The sequence below is a fragment of the Rhinopithecus roxellana genome, chromosome 14, assembly GCF_007565055.1.
Source record: "Rhinopithecus roxellana isolate Shanxi Qingling chromosome 14, ASM756505v1, whole genome shotgun sequence".
Lineage (NCBI taxonomy): Eukaryota > Metazoa > Chordata > Mammalia > Primates > Cercopithecidae > Rhinopithecus > Rhinopithecus roxellana.
Window position 1 is genome coordinate 72,450,368 of NC_044562.1, and position 21,617 is coordinate 72,471,984.

A 21,617-nucleotide genomic window follows, 5' to 3' on the forward strand; every position below is an offset into this window, starting at 1 on the left:
TCTCTACACCTTTCAGACTGATCTAATTATGCCAGGTGTACTCCTGAAACTCAGCTGTCTGAATAGAAAAGGAAGAGTCGGCCTGGCGCGGTGGCTCAAGCCTGTAATCCCAGCACTTTGGGAGGCCGAGATGGGTGGATCACGAGGTCAGGAGATTGAGACCATCCTGGCTAACACGGTGAAAACCCGTCTCTACTAAAAAATACAAAAAAAAACTAGCCGGGCGAGGTGGCGGGCGCCTGTAGTCCCAGCTACTCGGGAGGCTGAGGCAGGAGAATGGCGTAAATCTGGGAGGCGGTGCTTGCAGTGAGCAGAGATCCGGCCACTGCACTCCAGCCTGGGCAACAGAGCGAGACTCTGTCTCAAAAAAAAAAAGAAAAAAAAAAAAAGAAAGGGAAGAGTCACCTATACATTGACATAGGCATTTTGCTTAAGTTATTACCACTGAGAATGGCCATTCCTTGCCCCTGTTTGCTTGCCTGAACTCTACCCACTCCAGCTCAGTCCTATCTGCCTAGGGGGTAACTCAGAGTTCTGCACCACTTGCACTGAATGAATGTGTACTCAAGTGGTTTGCCTTCCATCACAGTGGTGCTCATTCCTTCCCATGTCCTCACTGCTATTCCCCCTGCCTGGCCAATGGTGTTGGCCCTCTTTCTGTGTGTGTCACTTTGCAGCCTGTGGAGACAGAGGCAAAGTTTTATCCTATTGTGACGCCCCCACTGCACTGAGACACTTAATATACCTTGTTGATTGGCTGATAATTTGTGCTAAGTGGCTTCTTTAGTCACCCTTGAGATTCCCTATAAGTAACATAACTTGAAAAACAATTGTCCAGCTAGTGGACAATTATGCTACATTAGCAGGCAGGCAAGATTGCCTAATGTTAAAAGTAAGAAACTAAGAAACTTTCCCCTCTTTCTCTGCTGTGGATGTGCATTGTCCATCTTATATTAGTCAGAGAAGGTAGTTATAGTTTTAGAAGAATATTTGATTCTCAGAAGGACACCTTCCTGTATTTTGTATAAACAAAAGTATTCAGTATCTCCCCAATTACTTGCAGCTATCTTTGAGCTCAAATTGAGCACTAGCTATCTCTTCTCAAGCACCCACTTTAACATAGGGGGAAGGAAGCCAATGGGCATGAATGGAAGAGCTTGATTTCAGAAAGGATGGGATTATGTGCTTCTGGAATGAAGGAGGAGGAATGTGCTTTTTAAAGGGACACCTTTCAGAACCCTTGTTTGTGCGCTTGGCTCCAGAGTAAGAGGGAAGAGATGGTGACAAGAATATATTTTAAAGCCAGGGCGTTGTTAGCTCGTCTCAGACTTCTGAGCTTTCAGAGTGTTTGTTCAGGAGGTGGTTTCCAAGGTTTTACAACTTTGCTAAAAACATTTGGTCTCCTCTTTAGATCTATTCGGCTGATATCATTTTTAGTGACTTCCGAGGCAGCATTGTTGCTAAGAATTGATACAGCAATGAATCTTTACTAGTGCCCATCAAAACTGGACTTTTGTATCTCACATTTTACTTTGGCTATTTTTTTGTCTTTTTTAGAAATTCCCGGAAACCAGCTTTATCTTGTCAATTGAATAACAAGCATGGAATTTATATAATCACTACCTTGTCACAGTACAACTGATTTGCATCTTCTGGTTAAATGCAAATTGTCCATCCTTCAGTTCAATGACATTTGCCTCTCTTTAAAGGAACAGCACTAAAGCGACTTGTAGACATGACTGTTTGTTTAGCTTGGTTTCTCTCTTTGATCTCATGTTAACATACCTTAATGGCAGGTAATGATTGATAATAGAGTATTGTAAAGTTCAGGTAATAAATACTGCTTAACTCATAATAATACTGAATAATGTACTTTTTATGACTTGGTTTGATGGAAAATTTCCTTGTCAGCTTGGTCTAATTGTCCAAACAAAACCACCCATTACTTGAAGAAATACATGTCCACCCTAGACACATTAATTAGGGTCATGGCTGGGCTGCATGAAGGAATATAGTAACACTTTAGTTATCTTTAAATGTAATCTTTGGACAATCTTACTAATGCCAAACTCAGGTTTAATGAGGAACTCTTGTTTACACTTGCCCTTTGAGGCTCACAGGCCTAGGTTGAAATCTCTGGTGATGGCTGTAGCCACATGTACACACACCAGGGTCTTTTCTTTGAGGTTACCAGAAGTCATCAATTCTAGTGGTTTGAACATTGAAAGTCACAATAGGAAGTTATCTTTATCTTGGCACAGGGGTGAGGAGATTTCTATGAAGAGAAAAAGGAATATCTTTTTAATTGTTTTTGACTGGATATCTGAAGACAGTAAGCATCAGCTAGTATTGAGTTTAGAGTAAAATGGAGATTTGGTGTCTTGGCAGTGACAAGCTCAGGTGCTGTACATTAAAGTATTTAGCCAAGTCCTACTTGCCCAAGTGTGGAATTTCCACAATGTTTCATTATCTTGGAAGTCCCAGGAATATTCCAGAGAATAGAGTACACTAAAAACCCAGGAATCCCATTTACAATAGCAAAAAAATAAAATAAGGTAAAATAAAATAAAATACTTAAGAACAAATTTAACCAAGAAGGTGAAAGATCTATACACTGAAAACTATAATATACTGATGAAAGAAACTGAAGAAGACACAAATAAATGGAAAGATTTTCCAGTGTTTATTGATTGAAAGAAATCATATTGTTAAAATGTCCATACTATCCAAAGAAATCCATAAAGTCAGTGCAATCCCTATTAAAATTCAAATGACCATTTTTTTGTAGAAAAAGAGAAAATGATACTAAAAGTCATGTAGAACCACAAAAGATCTCAAATGGCCAAAGGAATTTTTTGGCAAAAAGAACAAAGCTGGAGACATCTCAAAATTTGCTACAAAACTATAATAATCAAAACAGGATGATACTGGCAAAAAACAGACATAGAGACCAATGGAACAGAATAGAGAGCCTAGAAATAAATCTACACATCAACAGTCAACTACAAGCAACTTTGACAAAGTTGACAAGAACAAATTATCTTCAATAAATGGTATTGGGAAAATGGGATATCACCTGCAAAAGAATAAAATAGGACCCTTACCCCATAAGAAACACAAACTTAAAATGGATTAAAGACTTAAAATTAAGAACTGAAACTATAAAACTACTAGAAGAAAATATAGGGAAAATCTCCATGACATTGGTCTGGGCAATAATTTTTTGGTTATGACCACAAAAGCATAGGTACCAAAAGCAAAAATAGACAAATAGGATTGCATCAAACTAAAAAGCTTCTGCACTGCCAAAGAAACAATCAACAGAGTGAGGAGGCATCCTATGGAATGGGAGAAAATATATGCAAACCATACATCTGATAAGGGACTAATATCAAAAATATATAAGGAACTTGAACAACTAAATAACAAGAAAACAAATAGCCCAATTTTAAAAATGGGCAAAGGATCTGAATAGACATTTCTCAAAGGAAGACATAAAAATGATCAATAGGTAAATGAAAAAATGTTCAACATCACTAATCATCAGGGAAATGCAAATTACAGCAAAGAGCTATCACCTCACACCTGTTAGAATGGCTTCTATCAAAAACATGAAATATAAGTGCTGACAAGGATGTGGAGAAGAGGGAACCCTTATATATTGTTTCTGGGAATGTATATTAGTACAGTCATTATGGAAAACAGTATGGAGTGATATGGTTTTGCTGTGTCCCCATCCAAATCTCATCTTGAATAATAGCTCCCATAATCCCCACATGTCTTGGAAGGGACCTGGTGGGAGGTAATTGAATCATGGGGGCGGGTCTTTTCCATGTTGTTCTCATGATAGTGAATAAGTCTGATGAGATCTTTTGGTTTTATAAAGGGCAGTTCTCCTGCACACACTCTCTTGCCAGCCACTAAGTAAGATGTGCCTTTGCTCCTCCTTTGCCTTCCACCATGATTGTGAGGCCTTACTAGCCATGTGAAACTGTGAGTCCATTAAACTTCTTTTTCTTTATAAGTTACCCAGTCTTGGGTATTTCTTCACAGCACTATGAAAATGGACTAATACAGGAGGTTCCCCCCCAAATTAAAAATAACTACCATATGATCCAGAATTTTCATTTCTGAATATATATCCAAAGGAAATGAAATCAGTATGTTGAGGAGACATCTGCATTCATTTCATTTGAAATGTTCATTTCGTCATTGTTTATAATAGTCCAGATATGGAAGCAACCTAACTATTCGACAATGAATGACTGGATAAGGAAACTGTGGTATATATGCATGATGGAATACTATTCAGCCTTTATAAAGAAGGAAATCTTGCCAGGTGAGGTGCTCCCACCTGTAACCTCAGCTATGTGGGAGGCTGAGTTGGAAGGATTGCTTGAGACCAGGCATTGGAGACTGCAGTGAGCTATGATGGCACCACTGCACACCGGCCTGGATGACAGATCAAGATCCCGTCTCTAAAAATAATTTTGTAGAGAATAAAGAATTCCTTTTATTTGCAAGAACATGGATGAACCTGGAAGGCATTATGCTAAGTGAAATCAGCCAGGCACAGAAAGAAAAATACTGCATGATCACATTTATATGTGGAATCGAAAAATGTCAACCACTTAGAAGTAGAGAGTAGAATGGTGTTTACCAGGGTCTGGAGTGAGTATGGTTGGACAGATGCTGGTCAAAGGGTACAAAGTTTCAGTCGGAAAAAAGAAATAAGTTTTGGAGATCTATTGTAAAGCATGGTGACTATTGTTAATAATAATGTCTTGTATACTTAGACATTGCTAAGAGTAGATTTTAAATGTCCTCACTACAAAAAAAATGGTAAGTAGGTGAGGTGATGAGTATGTTAATTAGCTTGATTTAATCATTCTACAATGTCTACACATATCAAAAATCACATTGTACCCCATAAATATATAAAATTTGAAAAGAAAAAATTAAATAAAATTAAAGAGATATTTGCTGGCCAGTTTTGAGGAAAAAAGACAATAAATTCAGGAGATGGCCATGTGTGAACTTTTAACAAAATGACCAACGTAAAATCCAAGGTTTAATCAGGTATTTGAGAAAAGGTGCTTGACTTTGAAGTTTGGAAATGATTCCATTCATGATTCCAAAGAATAACAGTTACCAGACTCGATTCAGGAGTTAGTTTCCTACATATTATAAAAAAAGAGGATGTGTTTAATTTTTCAGATTTGAGCCAAATTGTCATCTTGTTGAAGATAGGTTCGTATCTCATTTAATACCCACATTTTTAAGGAAACTCACAAGAGACCCACAATGGTAAAAATTCATTTCCATATTGTTGTAATCACCTTATTTTCTTTCCTGACAAATAAAGGACTTGTTCTTTAGCTGTTATACACTCATGGTTCTCACTGTCATTAGGTACCCAGAATGGCTCAATTTGATGAGTAATATTGTCCACTTCACACATATTACTTGCTGCCTACCATGAGTCGTAATTTTTTTTAAGAGTAGGCTATTTCTTACTGGCTTTAAAAAAAAATCTGTTTCTCCTTAACAATTTTGCCCTTTTATCCTGATGATTCACTTCGTGTTTTACTTTAGTCTGTTTGGACTGAACTTTTTGGAAGACTACAAAATAAAAAATGCCATTTTTAGAACTTTGGTCTACAGATGTGTGCAAAGATTGGGGTCTTGATGGGTGTATTGGTCTATTCTGACATTGCTATAAAGAAATACCTGAGACTGGGTAATTTATAAAGAAAAGAGGTTCAATTGACTCATGATTCTGCAGGGTGTATGGGAAGCATGATGCTGGCATCTGCTCAGCTCCTGGGGAGACCTCAGGAAATTTACAATCATGGCAGAAGGCAAAGGGGGTGCCAGAGGTGAAGGGAGAGCAGGTCCCTCACATGGCCAGAGTAAGAGCAAGAGAGAGCTCGAGGGTGGAGATGCCACATACTTTTAAACAACCAGATCTCACAAGAATTCACTCACTATCGCAAGAACAGCACCAAGAGGATGGTGCTTGAGAAAGCCACCCCCATGATCCAATCACCTCCCATCAGACCCCACCTCCAACATTGGGGATTACAGTTCTGTATGAGATTTGGGTGGGGACACAAATCCAAACTATATCAATGGGATTGATTTGCTTGCTTCTTTTCATTAAAAACATAAGTACTTTTTTTCATTGTTAAACATGTAAATGCATGCCTAAAAAGTTCACAGCAGTTAACATGCCTTGGACTTCAGAAAACAATCCAAGAACTGCATGCACCAAACAATAGGCACATCGCAAATGTCACTGCCAATCAACTGCTTTCTCTTTCCTGATGGATGCATGCTGATGTTTGGTGAGGCTCCCCAATTGACATTTGTCTCGTAAGTGTTTAAGTCAAACTAATGTGAAAAGAATGGCCACTTGACTACTATATACTTGGATTATATGTATCTGTTGTAATTTTTTATTTGTTTAAGTAAAAATTAAGTCTTTGGAATCCTTATTTATATAATCTATTTCAAAAGGCATTCATTTCAGCTGTATATTAATATCCTTAAATAGACATATTTAAACAACATAGACAGTTAGTGCAGGTGTTCTCAACCTCAATCCTGTCTGTATGGTAGAATCACCAGCGATGACATTTTTAAAATACTGAGATCCCAGGACCACCTGAAAAAAGTAAATTAGAATCTCAGATTTGGGGCTCTGATTTTTACAGGTATGTTTTCAAACCTCCCCAGGTGGTTCTAGCATGTAGATCAAGGGTTTAAAACCCTGGACTGGGTGCAGTGTTTTTAAAATCACCATCCAAGAGAACTCCCATGCAGAGTGACCTTGAGTACTTGTTAAATTACTATTGAATGCCTAGACTGGAGATAGTGAGATCTGTAAGTTACAACACTTGCCCTTAGAGATCTCACAGAATAATAAGGTAAACTACCAAAAAGTCATTACTACAATGCACTATGGGAAATGCTGTAATAGTAATAAAAGCGAGGATTTACGAGGATGAGAGGACGCTAAAGCCCAAGCTCTACCTAGTTCCCACAGCCTCTGGGCAGAGAGAGATGCAAGACTAAAAGTCTTAAGTTAATGTCATCTTAAGGTGAATTGTGTCCTTCAAAACTTATCCTGGTTTTTGTTCTTTTCGTACTTTGGTCTAAATCACCCCTCCTTGTCATGGTCTTGTCCATATCTAGATTTTATTCCCTTATTATCAATCACTCATCATGATAATTCTCTATATCACTTTATTTAGCTTACTTCTAAAGTAAATACTCTTGCAGTACTGTTCTGGGATTCTGGCAGCTGGCGCAAATAAAAATTGCAAGTTTTGTGCCACTGGGATGTCTAAAGTATATTATAATTCTTATGTGGTCCCACTGAAATGTCAGTAGGTTATGAATATTCACAAAATTTTGGTTTGCAGTAACTTCTCTTACGAAAAATAATGTGGTAATGCTAAGTCAAAGAAGCCAATGCAGAAAGACAGATACTGGATGATCTTACATGTGGAATCTAGAAAAGCCAAAATCGTAGAAACAGAGAGTAAAATGGTGGCTGCCAGGGGCTGTAGGGTGGGGGAAATGGGGAGACATTGATCAAAGAGTACAAACTTTCAGTTATAACATGACCAAGTTCTAGGGAGCTAATGGACAGCATGAGTAGTGATGGAGGTGTTAACTAATTTGATTGTGACAATTATTATGCATATATCAAATCATCACATTGTACACTTTGAACATATGTGATTTTTACTTGTCAATTAAATATTTAAAATTTAAAAATAGTTGATAATAATAATGTGGCATGTAGTATATAATAGTTTTTATTCTTTTAAGACTGTTTCCCAAGCTGTATTCCAAGGGCAAGTTCCAGAAGATGTTAGTAGATATTGTACTAAAAAATAATTCTATGGTTCAGTAATTTTGTATATAAAGGAATAAATAGGCTTCTTTACTCAAAAAATTCTCAGAGCCTTTAGTATGCCAACATACATTGTGAATTTTCTGGAGCACATTGGATGTAGTGGCTCTCAAACTTATTTGACTATGAAAATTAGTTTTGTTGTTGTTATTGTTGTTTTATATATATGTATATATATACTTTAAGTTCTGGGATACTGTTAATTTGTTTTTTAAGAAATACAGCCATTGTCATCCAGGGACAGTCTGTTTCATTAGATGACTGATGACGTCTAGTACAATAGATTGTGAATATGAAAGTTCCCCCAACAAATGGCTCTCCATCAGAAAAGAAACACTCTTGAAAGTAAACATAGATATTTGTAGTTTACAAATCGCATTTGTGTAGCTAAAGCGATAACTTATTCCAGTGCATTGATGGGACACAGTGAATTACCCTGTTAAGCTGTGTATTGTGACCTAGAGAGGCCTTGAACATGCATGGCCCTGATCTATCTAAGAAGAGCCTGCAGCCCTGGGGCTGGTCTTCTCCTACTTGAGTCCACTCTCCCTTTTCAGCCTTTTGAGTTTTGTTAACACTCTTCCCTTTCCTCTTCAGCTGCTCCCTCTATCTGTGGAGAGTTGTAGACATACAGACATTTAACTATGATAAAGGTAAAAGCAAGCACAGTGGGAAAAGACTGGCAAAGAGAAACAGAGATGGAGGTGACGAGTTAATAGTAAAGACAGAGGAGAGAGACACACTGACCACAGGCCTCTAACAGCCATCTTTCAACATGCATGCCGTGATTGTTTATTCTGTGATCAAATGACATTATCATGTGGCATGCAAGTCACTTTAAGCCCTGACATCAGAAAGATTCCTACATTGCAAGGGAGGGTTGGCATTAAAGAATAGCATTGTCTGCTTTCTTGCGATGAGATGAAGACAATTTTGGAAGCTCCTTAGGAAAGTTCTAAACAGACAAGTTTTTCCTTTTCTTTGTCATATTTCCCACTGTCAGACTCTATGCATCTACAGTCTTAGTTTATATTCCTAGCAAGAACAAAACTGTATTTGACTTCCTTCTGTAGACATTCTCTCTGCATTGTTAATAAAGAAAAAGGGGTGTGAAGGGAAGAAATAAGCTCAGAAGCTCAGAAAACACTCGATGGATGAGTGGAACACAAGACACTGCAGACAGAAGTGAGCAAATTTCAAAAGAAAGCCTTTCTGTGGGTGCCTTACTTAGGATTACCTTCAGATGTGAGTGACAAAGAACCCACGATAACAGTGGTTTAGATGAGATTGAATTTTATTTCTCTCTCATGTAGAAGTGCAGGTAGGTGGTCTGGGGCTGATATGGTGATATGGTGTTCCACACACTTTGTTTCTTTTCTACGAGGCTGAGACGTGTAGCTCTGACCACCTCATGCTTCAAAATGCTAGCATCTGCATGCTAAGGAATAGGATGTAAAAAGCAATTAAAGAGAGGAAGAGAGAGAAAGGGCACATATGTTCTGTCCTCTCAGGAAGGTTTCTGGAACACCTATACAACCTTCTATTTACAACCCATTGGCCAGAACTCACACAGCCATACCCAGCTGCAGGAGAATCTGAAAAAATCAGTCTTTCTTCTGGGAAGCTATTTGTTCAGTCAAAACCTCAGCTCATTTACTGTGGTAGAATGGGACAACTGATATGAGGGAGGATGCCGTAGACTGTACAATTCTCACAAAAATGTTTGGCCCCTCATTTGCCACTAACGTCATATTCGGCCCTGTGATTTGCTTTAGACAATGAGATATAAGGCAAAGCTTTAAGAGCTGAGTGATAGTTTACCAGGTCCTCTTTCCCCCATGCCCTGAGATTGGCAACACGTCAGAGGCTGTTCGGTCACTCGGGTCCTGGGTACGATGACGTGAAGCACAGCTGCCGCTGGCCTATCACAGATATGAGACACCAGTGGAAAATAGAGCTTTGTGATCGGAAGCCACTGAGATTTGGGGTCATTTGTTACTGCAGCATAACCGAACTCAGTGATTCTCAAAGTGCAATTCCTAAACCATTAGCATCAGCATCACCAGGGAATTGGTTAGAAATGCAAATTCTCAGCCTCATCCTGGACTTACTGAATTAGAAACATGAGCAGCACCCAGCAATCAGTGGTTTAACAAGACCTTCCTTGTTAAACTAAGGGAGATGCTAAATTGCGCTAAAGTGTGACAGTCAGTGCTCTGGCCTATTTTGACAGATACAGGGAGGACTGACTATCTCTATCACATGTGAAGGTAAAAACAGGGAGAAGGGGTTCCCATCTATTCCTCCAGAGAGGAGAGAGAGAAGCAGCAGATTCAGTGACTACAACAGGGGAAGTGGCATCTTCCTGTCATTTGGTGTGACCTTAGCCCTAAAGGAAGAGACCACAGCTACAGAAGTTGTGAATCACAATTCTTCATTCCAGTGAGAAAATCAGTTATTGCAAGAAGATAAACAGTTGCTCCCATAGTCTTGAAGCTGCAGGAGTGGAGCCATACCTTAGAAATCTATGTCTTACTTCTTTGACCTTATGGCACCCTATTGTTATAGCTGGAGTGCACACAAAGCACTAAAACAACGTATCTTGAACATGAAAGTAACTTGCCTTATTAAATGGCCTATATCTGACTTTTTCCAGATACTACCACCTCAAGACAGTTGAGACACCCTAGGTTGTTCCAAGACATGGCTGACACGTGGGTCAGCGTATAGTGTCTGCATCCTGCTGAGAGCAGGATCTGAGGCTGGCCCCAGAAATTTCCAGGGTGTGGCTCTGCAGGGCTGCAAATGAGCAGTGGATACATCCTCACAGAAAGCTTTCAGTGCCCATTTTCCACTCCCTGTCAGAACGTCCACATTGTCTGGATTACTCTGATCTATCAAGCAGAACTCTATGCTCTAGATGTTTTCTAACTATCCACCTTCCTCCCACTTCTCACTCTCTCAAGACTCCAGGTGGGGAGTCATGAGAGAAATAGGCTGAAACCAAGATGTATGCTGCGTGTGGCTCTTCTAGATGTAGGGTTTTCTCAACCCAGCCAACCTATAAGTGTGAGTGCCCTCTGGACAGGTGTCAGGAGATGTTCATAGGAATAAGCCTTCCATAGGCCATGACAGGAAATCCAGTCAAAGCAGGGTGTGGTGCTTGAGCCCAGAAACCTTGGCATGTGGAGGAGAGGTGGCACTGATATCCCTCCTCACTCCAGGCAAGTGACTGTATTTCCTCCTCTGAGTTTGTGAGAAATTCAGGTTTGAAAAAAAATACCAAATAACCCTAATGAGGCAGCAATTTACCTTGAATCGGCAATATTCTACATGCATTTGCCTCACAGTGTGAACCAAGCAAACCTCTCCATCGAGTGAAGGAACAAGCACCTCATTTGCTGCCTTGGGCTGAATAGTTGCCATATTTAAAAGAACAAACACAATTTCCCCAGGATACAACTTTTCATGTGCTATGGTCAGCTTTCAGGCTAAGCTTTTCTATTAGTTATCTGGTACTTTCCTTAGAGCCTACATGGAACCCGCACTGTCTCCATCCTACTGAATGCTCCTTGCAAAGAAGCCAAATGTCCTGAATGCCATGGGGGTAAAACACAGAAGAAACAGCTCCGGGCCTGACACCTGAGCCTCTCTCCAGAGACATCTCCGGGGCAGTTGCAGGGCCCAGAACAAATCATCCCCACCATCCCCTGATATTTTTCTATAAAGGAAAATCAGATTTGAGGGAATGTCAAGGGCGGTAATGAAGGGGGCAGAAAACCAGAAGACATCACACAAGCACATCATGAGGTTGACAGTGGGAACAAAGGAAGCTGGGCCGAAGGCAGGGAAGGAACCCAAACCAGCGTCTCTTCTGCTTGTGGGTCTGAGAACTCCCGGGGTCTTCTGTTTAACACTGGTTATGCGGCCTTGACAGTGAATTTTAAACCTTTACTTCAGGTTCTTTCTTTCCTTGGGAACAAACGGTATTGCTCTAAACTAGCAGCTGTGGGAAGACTAAGACAAATAAGACAAAGGCAAGCAGCTTTTTGAAACTTCTGTCTGCCTGAATGTATCGTATGTTGAGACCGAGGTGGGGGTCAGGGGGACGTGTTGGCTTACTTGGCTTTATTGGGATCAGTTCATAGAAATTTCTGGGCTCTGGGGCTGATGAGCCAACAGGAGGGGTTCCTCCCAGAATTCCGAGGTGAAAGAGATCCCTCAAGCTGCTCTGTTTTGGGGTGGCTTGCTGCAGTGACCTACCCAATTAAGAATGGCCATGCTATGGAAAGCTGTGCCCACAGCTGGCTGATGGCCCCCACATATCTGACCTCTTGCCCATCTGTCCCTGGCCTTTTCTTCCCCCACGTTTCTCTATCCCTATCTCTTCTTGAACTGATGTCTACTCACTCTTACAGACAATTTTTGGGGGGCATTTCTCAATTGATAACCTAGGCTGAACAACTGCAGTGACCTCTGTCACCGCCATGATTTTCTGCAGCTCACATGGATGATTTAAAAACGACATACCTGGGCCGGGCGCGGTGGCTCATGCCTGTAATCCCAGCACTTTGGGAGGCTGAGACGGGCAGATCACAAGGTCAGGAGATCGAGACCATCCTGGCTAACACGGTGAAACCCCGTCTCTACTAAAAATACAAAAAAATTAGCCTGGTGTGGTGGCAGGCGCCTGTAGTCCCAGCTACTCAGGAGGTTGAGGCAGGAGAATGATGTGAACCTGAGGGGTAGAGCTTGCAGTGAGCTGAGATCACGCCACTGCATTCCCGACTGGGTGACAGAGGGAGACTCTGTCTCAAACAAACAAACAAACAAACAACAAAACAAACTACATACCTGACCAGGTCCAGAGGCTCACACTTGTAATCCTAGCACTTTGGGAGCCTGAGACAGGAAAATCACTTGAGACCAGGAGTATGAGACCTCATCTCTACAAAATAAACTTAAAAAAAATTTTAAACTATACACATATTCTAATAAAGGAAAATTATTTTCTCTTTCTTAATGTTTATACTTATGGTCAAAACTTTTATAACACCACAAAGGTAGAATTCAGCTAAAGATACTCACCTCCCATTTCCATCTCCACTAACCTCCCCCAGGCCAACTCTTCTTATCCTAATAGGGTCTGATCAGCTCCCATGCCTGGGAGGGGTTTGGGTGGCTTCCCTCCACAGCATTGTTCTCAGTCTTATGGTGAAACCCTCAGTCTAGCCTCCACCTTGCCTTTTGGCTGAATTATATTTTCTGCTAGAAGAAAGTGCATGCTACCACTAGAAGCTGGGCTGCCTGGGCCACTTCTGCTTGCAGGAAGAGTGAACATTTTTGTGTTGTCCCTACCATGTGGGTAAGACCTCTGCCCCGTTTTCTTCCCAGCCTTGGGAATTAGCCCTGGTTGTTCTGTATGTTCTGGCTCAGAACTGCACTGAGGTGTGCTTTGTCCTCTCTCTGGTATTTTCTTCTCTCCTATTCTATCTCACTTTTCCCACCTTGTTTGTCTTCCTGCTTCATTCTCCTGTTCCTCGGTAAGCTATTTCTCACTTCCTGTCTTCCTCTCCTTCCAGGTCATTCCCACCCCTTATTCAAAATGTTATCATTAAGCAAAGAACAGTAAATAAGGGAAAGTTTCCAGACAGTGAATTTTATTTTTAAGAAGTCCATATTACTAGCTGTGAGTCTAATTGATTTTATTTCTGACTTTTTATTTTGAAAAATTTCAAACCTACTGGAAAATTGCCACAATGGCACGATGAACACACATACATCCCTTGCCTATGTTGATCAGTTGTAAACATTTTGCCACATTTGTCTTCTCTTTGTGTATGTATTTTCATTATTTTTATCTTGCTGAAATATTTAAGAGAACATTGCAGATATCATAACCCCATATTTCTTAAGAACAAAAACATTCTCTTGCATAACCACAATATGATTATCAAATGAAGAAAATCTAATAGTGGTACAATACTATTATCTAGTGATCTAGCCCTGTGCATCTATTTAAATATTTGAAGGAAGAATTTGCATTTGGCTTTGGTTTATGTAATCTGAAATAGGATTTTATTGCAGTTTTATCAAAATCATCCTCAATAGGAATGGGTGGTGGCCTCAAGGAAGTGCCTTTTACCCCTTATTTCTTAATTTATTTCACTATAATGTACAGATAACACCAATAGCATCTATCAACCAAAGGCATTTAGTTGATGAAATGTATTTTCAGCATGTTAAAACAATTCAGAAAGTCTCTAGGCACATATTCTATACTCACAAAAACCAGTCCCTAATTTGGAGATAACTTCCACAGACTTTACATGATATTTTGATACAAATTAATTTTATGAGGACTCGTATTAAGGAACATAACCAGTCTACCTTTTTCCACAAATTTATTCGCATTAGGTAACCCGTTCAGAACAAGAACCAAGCTGATGTTGAAATGGAGCTGATAGCTCTTTGTTGTGTTTTAAAGGGAGAGATGTGTGCTTATACTGTACATATGTCAACAAGCAAGCATACAACGTGCAACATTGTTGGTTTAAGAGCATCTGTATTCCTGAATCCCAGACAAACAGCTCTGCCTGACAACAGCTGAAGTCCAAAGTTCGACCCCAGATTGATTGTACCAACATGATTGGAATAAACCAAAAAAGAGATGCCTTCCTGGTGACTCACCAAACCCAAACTGATGCTTCTGGAATTTGTACCTTTCCCAGTTTGGTTGTTTTCCTGCAACATTAAGAGGCTATCCAGTCTCTTGCCAAAAGGGATTTGTCCTTTTTATCTAGTCAGAAGAGTGCTTCAGCTATTTGCATTTCTGAATTGCTTAGCTGCCCAAGCATGCTCGGTGTGTGCTGTTTGAAATGTGTCATTGAGGCACGTGACTGCTGTTCTCAAGCTGATGTTGGACTTTCTCCAACAAATATGGATTATGTTAAAGTCGGTTCTGAATTGACGAGGATATGTTAATAACTCCCAGATGGGCATCTCTGTGCTCTCCAGCAGGGAAATGCAAGCAGTCCATGGCAGGAGCAAGTGTTTGGCAGGTCCATCATTCCGTCATTAAAGGCCACATTATTACTTACAACTGTGCTTGCATGACAATGGCTGCGATGAGCCCAGCCTCGCAGTAATGAGCACTAGGAGTCTGCTTTTAGGTAGATTGTTTTCCAGGTGGTGAAAAATATTTTGTTTGAAATTTCCCTCTTCTGATTGCCAAATAAGAAATTATGAATGAATCAAAGGGGCAAGGTGGGAGGTGGAGGGGGGTCTGCTGTTCCTCAGAGACCAGGACAAGGCAAAGGTGTATGCCCAAGGATATATGCTCAGTAACCCTCATGCCAAACAGCCTGAGCTGTGTCCTTCAGTGACTAATTCCTGCCCTAGCAAGTTCCAGTTGGAACAATTATTTACATTAGGGTTGTTTACGATGCGATTGTGGTTTCCATTAGACGGCAAAGCTTCTTTGTCTTTGGTCCTTAAGCTACAGTGTATGATTGTTCCGTAGCTGTCTTTTTAAAAAAAGAAATGAAAAATGTGAATCTCCCATAACTGTATTACCAGTCCAGAAGGAAACTGAGTATATTTGATGTTAAATTCCAATGTGACAAGTGTTACTTAGGAGTATGCAGTCCATGCATGATGTGGTTAATACAATTAATTGTGACAAAATTAGACATTAAGATGAAAGGGAAAAATTTGACCCAAAAAATCATTTACGTAACTGTGTATAAATTTGCCATATTTTTGTAGAGTGGCGAGAGGCAGCAGGGTCTCCATTTGCAAAGTAAATGTTGCATGTGCATTGCTTTCATTTAGAATGTAAAATAATCTTTCATCCCAAAATATATGTTGTGATGAGAATGCCCGAGAACGATAAAAAGTAATTGAAAACATTCAATTGCAAATGATGCGCTTTCTCCTTTGCTTTGGTTCTCTTTTTCAATAACAAGCAATTCAGCCACGGAGAGTCCCCTTACTTTACAGTCAGGTAACTGGATTTTATGATGTCATTTCATCTGCATAGGCATATCTATATGTTCTTTTTTTTTCCAGCAGCTCCAAGGAATTTAAAAGTATAAAACCACATCTGCCAATAACATTATGATGAACCATTTAGGATTTGGTTTTTTACAAGGCAACAGCACTAAATGTCATCGATAACCAGCTTGCACTGGTATATTTTTAATGGTAACAGTCAGGATTTTAAAACATTTCATTTTAAGTCATTTAAAAATATCTAAAGATCAGCAAAAGATTTCACAGAGCTTCTGCATCGAGGCCTGCCTGAAGAGGGTTTACATGGGTGTGGGACCATGAGTTAACAGTTTGTATATGCCAGAAGGGTGGAGAAAAGATAATCCAGCTTACACGGTTTACTATAAGAAATGGCGCCAAGGGCTCCCCATAGACTGATGCCCTCTTTGGACTATTTGCCCAGGGGAAGAAGAATATTGCCAGAACCTGGATGCAAACTACCCCAGTCCTCTATGTGTTATAATGTTATGCTTCCTTATGTGTGAATATCATGAAGTATCTATAGTCTGATAGTTCACACAACCTTGAGAGGTTGCATGTTTATTAAAAATACTTTCAGTTCACCCTCACATTGAGCAATGTAAAAGGCAGCCCAGTGGATTTGGATCCACTGACTCCAGTTCACAATTGTTAGGCTCCCTTGACTGAGTTGCCCAAGCAATAAAAAGGGAGGGATTTTCTCTTAAAGACACTTAAAAGACAATTTTGCTTAAATTGACCCTCGGTATTTCTTTTCTTTTCTTTTCGTTTTTTTTTTTTTTTTAATACTTTAAGTTCGGGGATACATGTGCAGAACATGCAGGTTTGTTACCTACGTATACAAGTGTCATGGCGGTTTGCTGCACCCATCAACCCGTCATCTACATTGGGTATTTCTCCTAATGCTATCACTCCCCTTGTTCCCCACCCCCCGACAGGCCCTGGTGTGTGATGTTCCCCTCCCTGTGTCCATGTGTTCTCATTGTTCAGCTACCACTTATGAATGAGAACATGCAGTGTTTGGTTTTCTGTTCTTGTGTTAGTTTGCTGAGAATGATGGTTTCCATCTTCAACCATGTCCCTGCAAAGGACATGAACTCATTCCTTTTTATGGTTGCATAGTATTCCATGGTGTATATGTGCCACATTTTCTTTATCTAGTCTATCATTGATGGGCATTTGGGTTGATTCCAAGTCTTTGCTATTGTGAATAGTACTGCAATAAACATACGTGTGCATGTGTCTTTATAGTAGAATGATTTATAATCCTTTGGGTATATACCCAGTAATGGGATTGCTGGGTCAAACAGTGTTTCTAGTTTTAGATCCTTGAGGAATCTCCACGCTGTTTTCCACAATGGTTGAACTAATTTACACTCCCACCAACAGTGTAGAAGCATTCCTATTTCTCCACATCCTCTCCAGCATCTGTTGTTTCCTGACTTTTTAATGACTGCCATTCTAACTGGCATGAGATGGTATCTCATTGTGGTTTTGATTTGCATTTCTCTAATGACCAGTGATGATGAACTTTTTTTCATATGTTTGTTGGCCACATAAATGTCTTCTTTTGAGAAGTGTCTGTTCATATCCTTCACCCACTTTTTGATGGGGTTGTTTTCTTCTTGTAAATTTATTTAAGTTTCTTGTAGATAGTGGATATTAGCCCTTTATCAGATGGATAGATTGCAAACATTTTCTCCCATTCTGTAGGTTGCCTGTTCACTCTGATCATAGTTTCTTTTGCTGTGCAGAAGCTCTTTAGCTTAATCAGATCCCATTTGTTAAGTTCGGCTTTTGTTTCCATTGTTTTTGGTGTTTTAGTCATGAAGTCTTTGCCCATGCCTGTGTCCTGAATGATCTTGCCTATGTTTTCTTCTAGGCTTTTTATGGCTTTAGGTCTTAACATATAAATATTTAATACATCTTGAGTTAATTTTTGTATAAGGTGTAAAGAAGGGGTCCAGTTTCAGTTTTCTGCATATGGCTAGCCAGTTTTCCCAACACCATTTGTTAAATAGGGAATTCTTTCCCCATTGCTTTTGTCAAGTTTGTCAAAGATCAGGTGGTTGTAGATATGTGGTGTTATTCCTGAGGCCTCTGTTCTGCTCCGTTGGTCTATATATCTGTTTTAGAACAAGTACCATGCAGTTTTGGTTACTGTAGACTTGCAGTATAGTTTGAAGTCAGGTAGCGTGATGCCTCCAGCTTTGAATACAACTTACAAGGGATGTGAAGGACCTCTTCGAGGAGAACTGCTAACCACTGCTCAAGGAAACAAGAGAGGACACAAACAAATGGAAAAACATTCCATGCTCATGGATAGGAAGAATGATTATTGTGAAAATGGCCATACCACCCAAAGTAATTTATAGATTCGATGCCATTCCAATCAAGCAACCATCGACTTTCTTCACAGAATTAGAAAGAACTAATTTTAATTTCATGTGGAACCAAAAAAAGAGCCCATATACCCAAGACAATCCTAAGCAAAAAGACCCTGGGTATTTCTTAAGTCTTCAAAATGTACTTTTATATTAATATTTCATTAAAGAATTTCAGTTAATGAATTTCTGTTTGCAGAAAGTTTGGGGAGTTGGCAGGTATAATAGAAAATACAAGATATTATATTTTAATGGCCATTAAGTTGAAACTTTCAAGATACTATAAGACCCCAATTAGTTAGCTGAATATCACAAGTGGTTCATCATTGTCATTAGGTATTAATTAGACAGCTACAGAGTGCTAGACACTCTGTAAAACTCTCAAAAACAACTGTCCCTGTTTGGGGGAAACTTACACTCTAGGGGTGGTGATCTTTGTTGTTGCTATATTACCATTTATAATGAGCATTCTTGGAATGAAGGACTTGATATTTTGAAAGAGCTTTACAGTCTCTAATTATAGCCTCAAGAGCTCATAGCACACAATATTACATTCACAGGAAAGGAAACCTACCCCCAAAGACATTATGTGGCTGATCTGCCATTACAGTAAAGGCTTTTTGACACCCTTTTAAATGTTATGTCACCTTTGACAGAACATAATCTAACAACACAAAAAGGTATGAAATAGGAGAGTTTGAAGAAGAGAGACTTTTGTGTAAAAGCACGAATGCTATTAAGACCAGAGATAAACACAGGTAAAGGAGTAGTGTTTTCATTTCACCTTCTTTGTCCTTTGCTAGGATAAGAATGATAAGAATAGGACAATATTCTTATCATTATGGCACTCAACTTTCTGGATTGTTAAAAAGAGGCTTATAAGAGCAATTGAAAGTAATATGGGCATTTTAATATTGTGACACTTAATGCTACATAAAACCTTTGTTTCCTACAGGTTTATTGAACTGGTGTATTAGATTTCCTGCTGTATGAGCAGGAAGATTATGGTGGCTTAGGTCTAAGTATACTATGGGGAGGCATTTTGTATTTTCTCTATAAATAGTCTTTCTAAAACAACACAATTGTGTAACTATTAATGTTTATATTGCATTATACATCTCCCAAAGTTTACTATGCATGGTATAGAGTGTGGTAACCAAAGGAAATGTTTTTGTCTGTGAAATACACTGGGAATTGTCATTATTAAAGTAAATCTATTTTACTTATTATCTCATCAGTAGGATTTCCATGCTTTGGTCTTACATTATGGTATTATGGTATTATGTCTGTAAGCTTCTAGAAGCTAAGCATTTAAACATACATATGCACATACCCCATACATGCATGTATATATCATGTTTTGAAATAAAAGCTATAGCAGAACTAGTAAACTAAATTTTAAATGGAAATAATTACATTTGGATAAATCCAAAATGGGCAGAAAACTTGAAAAATGTTGGTTTCAAGTGCATGATTTTCATAGACGAAAAATTTGATTAGACTATTGTTCAGAGCCGTGTGTCAAAGCTTGTTTTTCATACTGAAATAATTTCTCAGGCTTAATGAAAATAACCAAATCATTAATTCCCTTATTAAATGTGCATTTTTCAATAGCTAATGCAGAATCAACATCATAAGTGCGGGACAAAATGTAGCCCTGCAAAAGTACAGCACAGATTTCAACTTGGGTTACAATTTTGTACGAATTCCTGGGGAAACATAACCTATGGTGAAATTGTATTTCTTTGTGTGAGTAATTTAATGAGCAATTTCTTCAGAATTTATAAGAAAAAGGTCCCAGACTTAGCACTGCAGGTCCCCCTAGAGTCACTTTTCCTTCCATACATGAATAGCCAGTTTCATTATGTTCAAAAGCAAAGCAAGAAGAAACAAACGGGGAGGGCTGTTACATCCAAAGAAATGAAAGATTATCTTCTCCAAGCAGCAGAAATGAGATGTATTGGGCCTACCTTTGAATCACTCTTAGCTTCAGATGGAACATGACGTATGGGTAATCTGCAATTTGCTAGGGGCATTGTTAGCATGCATCGCCTCCAGGGTAGGATTTTAACCAGGCCTCCAGCAGCTGTGTGTTTGGCATCTCAGCCACATTAGGTATACAGAACCCCACTGCTATTACCCTGGTGAAACCCGTGCCAAGGCCCCTGGTGACACAATGGAGGTATTAGGTCAGATGAGCTACATTAAGTGGCAAGTGATAAATTCAAGATGACAATTCAAAACAGCAGTGTTTCTTCTAAGTAATTAATTCCAGTGGTGCCTGAGGCGGTGTTTGGTCGCTGCCACTGGTGTGGCAATGCTGCGTAGCTAATGAGAAAACATTACAGTGAGGATTAGGGGCCTGTGCATTCTGGCAGGCTGAGGTCACTATGATTAGGAAATATTAACACAGACTTACTGTGATAAACCATATATGCCCAGGAAACTTAATTTTTATTTTATTTAATGTAAAAACTGTTGAACACTTTACAATGTGGTGATTCACTATGTGGGCTCGGGAGAGCGGTGACACATTCCACCCAGGGTCTGGGAGAGACTCTCTAGGCCCGTTGGGATGGTGACCAAGGCTTGCCAGGGCCACTGGCATTCTTTTCATTCTTTTCTGCTGTCTGTGTAAACTGTGTCTTTGGCACAGAGGGAGGCTATAAAATTATGGGCCTGTTTTATTTTCCCAAATATGATTTAATGAAAACCTTTTGTTTTATGACTCACCCTCCTTGTTTAAGAGATTACTCTGAAATAGTTATATGGTGATCTTGTCAAGCAATGAACAAGGAGTTTACTTTCTCTTGCTAAGTCTGTCCTTGAAGAAGGAGTGATGAAAGCACCTTAGATTTAATAGTGCTATCTAATTTTTAGAGGACTTGATCACATTTATTCGGACTGCCAGACAATCCTGTGAGCTATGTGGAGGATGTGTTGCCATTCCAATTTGAAACATGAGAAACTTGAGGCCAGACAGGTGAAGAGAACGGGACAAGATCACACGGGTTACACGTTTGGGCCAGAACTCAGCACCAAAAACAGCTAGTATGTTGCTCCCCTGAACACCACATGGCATGTGCAAAGCTAGCCTCCAAAACAATTTCCTGTAAAATTCCCAAAGAAGATTCTGCTGAGAACTCTTTTGTGCACATACACATGCACACACACACACACAAACACACACACACACACACACACAATGTGAATTCATCTCTAGTGAAGGACTTTTAGTTTGAGCAACTACAGATGTCTTATGGTGTATTGGATATATG